This window comes from Malaya genurostris, chromosome 1 (genome assembly GCF_030247185.1).
Source record: "Malaya genurostris strain Urasoe2022 chromosome 1, Malgen_1.1, whole genome shotgun sequence".
Taxonomy (NCBI): Eukaryota; Metazoa; Arthropoda; class Insecta; order Diptera; family Culicidae; genus Malaya; species Malaya genurostris.
Genome location: NC_080570.1, coordinates 11,598,826 through 11,605,223, shown reverse-complemented (window position 1 = coordinate 11,605,223; position 6,398 = coordinate 11,598,826). Strand labels below are relative to the sequence as shown.

At 37.9% G+C, this 6,398-nt stretch overlaps 1 protein-coding gene across 1 annotated transcript in view; it reads left to right on the top strand.

Annotated features, from left to right (window-relative positions):
- The first annotated feature begins 764 nt into the window (after nt 1-764).
- LOC131432378 (ETS-like protein pointed) overlaps nt 765-6,398 on the top strand; it is a 351,236-nt gene continuing 345,602 nt past the window's right edge. Inside the window, exons 1-2 of the mRNA XM_058598615.1 lie at nt 765-1,271; nt 1,347-1,467. The gene's annotated coding sequence lies outside the window, so the exon portion shown is untranslated. The remainder of the gene's footprint in view (nt 1,272-1,346; nt 1,468-6,398) is intronic.

Below are 6,398 nucleotides of genomic sequence, written 5' to 3'. Positions count from 1 at the left end.
TAGCTGATTAAGAACATTGTCAGCTATCATAAAATAAATACAAATAACTAAAGAATGAGTTTTGATCATACTTTTCTCTACCAGAAGATGACTTAACTTAATTCAATTTGATGATGACTTTTTTAAAAGTCGTGACAAAACAGTTACTAAACTATTCAATTTATAGACTTCAATGTGCACAAAAAAAATTATATTTTGTGGCAAGTACCATGGTAATGAATATATACTGAAATCTGATCTGAAATACAATGAACCTTATCATTGAAAATGTCAAGGACAAGGATATTTGAAAAGAACATATCTAGCCTGCAGACGATCGCAGACGAGTAATTCAACCACGGTATGAAAGCTCTTTTGAAATAGTTTAATATGTAAGTAGTCTCATCTGCACATTTCTGCACCTTTTGATAATAGACAAATTAGAATTTTATTTAAAAAAAACATGAAAAATTGCTCTATTTCATTAAACTGAAATGATAGCAGCATAGTATGTTCGAGAAAGTTGTGTAGTTTTTAAAGATGAAATACTTTGTAGAACATGAAAAACTCATATAAATTGAATATATATATGTTTTCTTACAAAAACTGGTTTTTAGACACCCTTTTCAGAAAATACATTATATCTTGAATTACACTCAAGTTATGGGAATAGTACCTTCAGCAAACTTGTTTGAAATAACTTTCTGCACAACTTTGTCGAAGTAGCTTAGCTCCTATGTTGGCCCTGACCTAAAATAAAATGTTTATCTCACTTTTAGGGGGATTAATCACATAAATAAAATTTGCCAAAAGATGGCGTCTATCATTTTGAGCAACTTTGCTGAAGATACTGTACCTCAAAAACCACGATCCTATGAGTTATCAATTAAGAGCGTGAAATTGCGCTTTTGAACCACTGTGCAGTGGCATCGGTGCAGAAAAAGTGTAGCACTGGTGTAGTGCAATTGGTAAAAACGAACGGTTTCAGTGCAGCTTTCGCTACACCAGTGTAGTGCAATTTAAAAACGAAAACGACATTAGAATCAAATTGACCAAAATCAGCAAATTCACCGCAGCTTGGGAGATGGTTGATGATTTTTATCTTATTCTGCGTGCTTGATTTTCTGACGAAAGGACGGACACTGTTTTGACGTGGAAAAGTGTCCGCGAAGCTGAAGAGCTGTGTGCGCGCGCGGTGCAATTAATTCGTTACCGTCGAAGTGAAGTTTTGTATGTGCGCGCGCGTGTGTGTGTGTCTATGTGCTGTGCCATTCGCGAGAACGTGAAAGAAGGTAAACACTGTCTTTCTGTCGGTGGCCGGCAAGTCGGGAAAGTTTCGTCGATTGATTTGCAAATATTATAACCAGGGCGCGCACCGCGTTCGCGATCGAACGGGGAAGGATAGTAAGGACCAGTCCACCACCAAAGGAGAAGCGGCCCATCCGAAGGGGAGGGAGAGCTTCAGCCAGCCCCTTGTTCTTCTGGAGCGTAAGTGGTTCGATGTACTATTTGAAATTCATTGTTTCGAGCGCGACCCAAATGATTATTCCGCAGAACTGACGAGCTGGACGTGTTTATTTGACCAGTTGTCTAGTTGTTTGGGAAATAGCATCTTTGTTATTCAAATCGGTAAACCCGGCGAAGCCTTGACGTAAGTCGTAGTGTCTTTGCTGAGAGTATGAAATTTCAAACACTCAAAGCTTAACGACAGTGTTTAAAACTATTTTTGAATCAATAAATCACAGCAAACGGATATTTTGTCACAGCATGCTTGGTCATTTTGATAGTTATTCTAGTTTGTGAGTCAATCAGTGATGCTAGATGTTTGTTAAGAATGAAAACTGTTTTGTCTTTTTCAATTTTAATTATCTCAAGGAATTCCAGAACCGAACCATCTGTTCTAAAGTAATGAAAATCTAATTATCCTGAAAATTTGTCATGAATTTTTAATTACTCAAGGCATCAAAACATCGAAAAGATACAAGAAATCTCAAACATCTTTACACGACGAACGATAGGAAAGAAAATGTTTTTTTCTTGTGAAGCGTTTCAAATGAACAAGTGGACGAAAAAATCACGAAGTGGAGAAAGTTTACTGTTTCGAGTTCTGCTTCTGCTCAAAGCAGATCAAAGCCCAATTCGTTCAATTTCGCCATTGTTTTCATCGACTTGTGGCAGGGTGCATTTTGTTTCATCGAAAGCAATCGCGGCACCCACTTGGAAAAAACCTTTTTCATGCTTAATTTTTCACGAAGGATAGTAAATACACTTCCATATAATATCTGTGTCATCTCAGCAATCTCACGGAGCTTCACTTTACGATCTTTCATTATAATTTTTGTCACTTCACTCACATTTTCCGGTATACTGGCTTCCACAGGTCTACCCGAGCGTTCCGCGTCATTTGTGTCGGTACGACCACGTTTAAACTCGGCGAACCACCGACAAATCATTGCTTTTGATGGACAAGAGTCCGGATAACATTTTTCAATCCATTGTTTCGCTTGCACGGTGTTTTTATCCATTAAAAAACAATGTTTTATCAAAACACGAAACTTTTTCTTTTTTTTTTATCAAAACACGAAATTTTTTCCATTTTTTAAACATACTACAAAACGAATTTACTCCAACCTCGATAACTCAGCTGTTTCTGGTCGGATCGACTTAAAATTTTTAACTCGTTTCAAGCAAAGGTTAGTACTCTAGAAAGACGTGGTTACTGGTTTACTACGAGCGCCATCTCTGTTTTAGTCTCGGGACTTATTGATTCATGTGTTATTTATTGTAGATATTATAATAAATGATGTTTGATAAATTTTGGTTTTACCTAGAATTTAAAAAGGTCTTCAATTTCATTTCCCACAATTTAAAACATAATCGCAATTTTAGTTTTGTTACCCAATTTTTCAATTCACGGTGTTCGGTATTTTTGATTCACAATCGGAAATCTTGATTCACATTTTCATGCGCAAAATGGGCTTATTTCCACCTCTGGTATGAACATGACCTTAGCGAGGCACCTCTCGCTGATGATAACGCAAATAGGTGAATAATTTGTTGATTATTAGCTGCTAATTAGTTACGGTAGTTTTGAATTTGTTGATCAATTTTTTTCATTCGCTAAGTTCATATGAAGTTAACGAAGCACTCCTTCAAAATCAAAATAAGCTTGAAAACAAATCGAAACCCAATGGATAGTTTGTTGCTAATAAACTGCTAATTCGTTACAGTAATTTTGAATTTGTTGCTCATTTTTTTTAATTTGTTTGAGTACTACCCTAAGTTCATATGAAGTTAGCGAAGGCCCTCTCCCAAATATGCTTCAAAACAAATCGAAGCCCAGTGAATAATTATTCACTGGGCTTCGATTTGTTTTGAAGCTTATTTGGGAGAGGACCTTCGCTAACTTCATATGAACTTAGCGAAGTACTCAAAAAAATTTTAGCAACAAATTCAAAACTACCGTAGCCAATTAGCAACAATTTTTTTTACCTATTTGCGTTATCATCGGTGTTTTCCTCGTATTCCCGTTTTCCAGTTATGTCTCTGACATAACCCACCCGCCGGTTTTATTTTTACAAATTTTTACTTGCGAAATTTCAACCATTCATCTTTTTCGAATTTGTATTTCGATAGGAAGAGCTAAGCGGATGACGACTTCAAGTCATAACAATTAAAAGAAAATTTTTCTGGTTGGGTTGGCAAAATTTCGAAGTAAAAATGTTTTCTAGAATCCTCTCTCTACCCTCGTAGATAAACATAGACTTCAATTCAATGCGTCTTTTAAATCTTGAAACTCGAAACCATTTTTCATTCATTTAGGGGTTAACCTCATTTTGTGCTAGGGCACATAACCAATTTCACTATCTTTACGTTTCGTCTTAGACTCGTCAGTGCAGAGCAGTTCAAATTGAACTGCTTACTGCGAACTTAAACAGTTCAATTTGAACCGCTAAGCAGACGTAAAGTTATTGCTATTTGCAACACACTTGTAATAAGCACCGAAGTGCTAAGTCTTTCCTGACGTGCCGAACGAAAACAAGTTTCGACTAATACTGGTCGATTCAGATGGTCATTTAGGGGTTAACCTCATTTTGTGCTAGGGCACATAACCAATTTCACTATCTTTACGTTTCGTCTTAGACTCGTCAGTGCAGAGCAGTTCAAATTGAACTGCTTACTGCGAACTTAAACAGTTCAATTTGAACCGCTAAGCAGACGTAAAGTTATTGCTATTTGCAACACACTTGTAATAAGCACCGAAGTGCTAAGTCTTTCCTGACGTGCCGAACGAAAACAAGTTTCGACTAATACTGGTCGATTCAGATGGTCATTTAGGGGTTAACCTCATTTTGTGCTAGGGCACATAACCAATTTCACTATCTTTACGTTTCGTCTTAGACTCGTCAGTGCAGAGCAGTTCAAATTGAACTGCTTACTGCGAACTTAAACAGTTCAATTTGAACCGCTAAGCAGACGTAAAGTTATTGCTATTTGCAACACACTTGTAATAAGCACCGAAGTGCTAAGTCTTTCCTGACGTGCCGAACGAAAACAAGTTTCGACTAATACTGGTCGATTCAGATGGTCATTTAGGGGTTAACCTCATTTTGTGCTAGGGCACATAACCAATTTCACTATCTTTACGTTTCGTCTTAGACTCGTCAGTGCAGAGCAGTTCAAATTGAACTGCTTACTGCGAACTTAAACAGTTCAATTTGAACCGCTAAGCAGACGTAAAGTTATTGCTATTTGCAACACACTTGTAATAAGCACCGAAGTGCTAAGTCTTTCCTGACGTGCCGAACGAAAACAAGTTTCGACTAATACTGGTCGATTCAGATGGTCATTTAGGGGTTAACCTCATTTTGTGCTAGGGCACATAACCAATTTCACTATCTTTACGTTTCGTCTTAGACTCGTCAGTGCAGAGCAGTTCAAATTGAACTGCTTACTGCGAACTTAAACAGTTCAATTTGAACCGCTAAGCAGACGTAAAGTTATTGCTATTTGCAACACACTTGTAATAAGCACCGAAGTGCTAAGTCTTTCCTGACGTGCCGAACGAAAACAAGTTTCGACTAATACTGGTCGATTCAGATGGTCATTTAGGGGTTAACCTCATTTTGTGCTAGGACACATAACCAATTTCACTATCTTTACGTTTCGTCTTAGACTCGTCAGTGCAGAGCAGTTCAAATTGAACTGCTTACTGCGAACTTAAACAGTTCAATTTGAACCGCTAAGCAGACGTAAAGTTATTGCTATTTGCAACACACTTGTAATAAGCACCGAAGTGCTAAGTCTTTCCTGACGTGCCGAACGAAAACAAGTTTCGACTAATACTGGTCGATTCAGATGGTCATTTAGGGGTTAACCTCATTTTGTGCTAGGGCACATAACCAATTTCACTATCTTTACGTTTCGTCTTAGACTCGTCAGTGCAGAGCAGTTCAAATTGAACTGCTTACTGCGAACTTAAACAGTTCAATTTGAACCGCTAAGCAGACGTAAAGTTATTGCTATTTGCAACACACTTGTAATAAGCACCGAAGTGCTAAGTCTTTCCTGACGTGCCGAACGAAAACAAGTTTCGACTAATACTGGTCGATTCAGATGGTCATTTAGGGGTTAACCTCATTTTGTAAAGATAGTGAAATTGGTTATGTGCCCTAGCACAAAATGAGGTTAACCTTTAAATGACCATCTGAATCGACCAGTATTAGTCGAAACTTGTTTTCGTTCGGCACGTCAGGAAAGACTTAGCACTTCGGTGCTTATTACAAGTGTGTTGCAAATAGCAATAACTTTACGTCTGCTTAGCGGTTCAAATTGAACTGTTTAAGTTCGCAGTAAGCAGTTCAATTTGAACTGCTCTGCACTGACGAGTCTAAGACGAAACGTAAAGATAGTGAAATTGGTTATGTGCCCTAGCACAAAATGAGGTTAACCCCTAAATGACCATCTGAATCGACCAGTATTAGTCGAAACTTGTTTTCGTTCGGCACGTCAGGAAAGACTTAGCACTTCGGTGCTTATTACAAGTGTGTTGCAAATAGCAATAACTTTACGTCTGCTTAGCGGTTCAAATTGAACTGTTTAAGTTCGCAGTAAGCAGTTCAATTTGAACTGCTCTGCACTGACGAGTCTAAGACGAAACGTAAAGATAGTGAAATTGGTTATGTGCCCTAGCACAAAATGAGGTTAACCCCTAAATGACCATCTGAATCGACCAGTATTAGTCGAAACTTGTTTTCGTTCGGCACGTCAGGAAAGACTTAGCACTTCGGTGCTTATTACAAGTGTGTTGCAAATAGCAATAACTTTACGTCTGCTTAGCGGTTCAAATTGAACTGTTTAAGTTCGCAGTAAGCAGTTCAATTTGAACTGCTCTGCACTGACGAGTCTAAGACGAAACG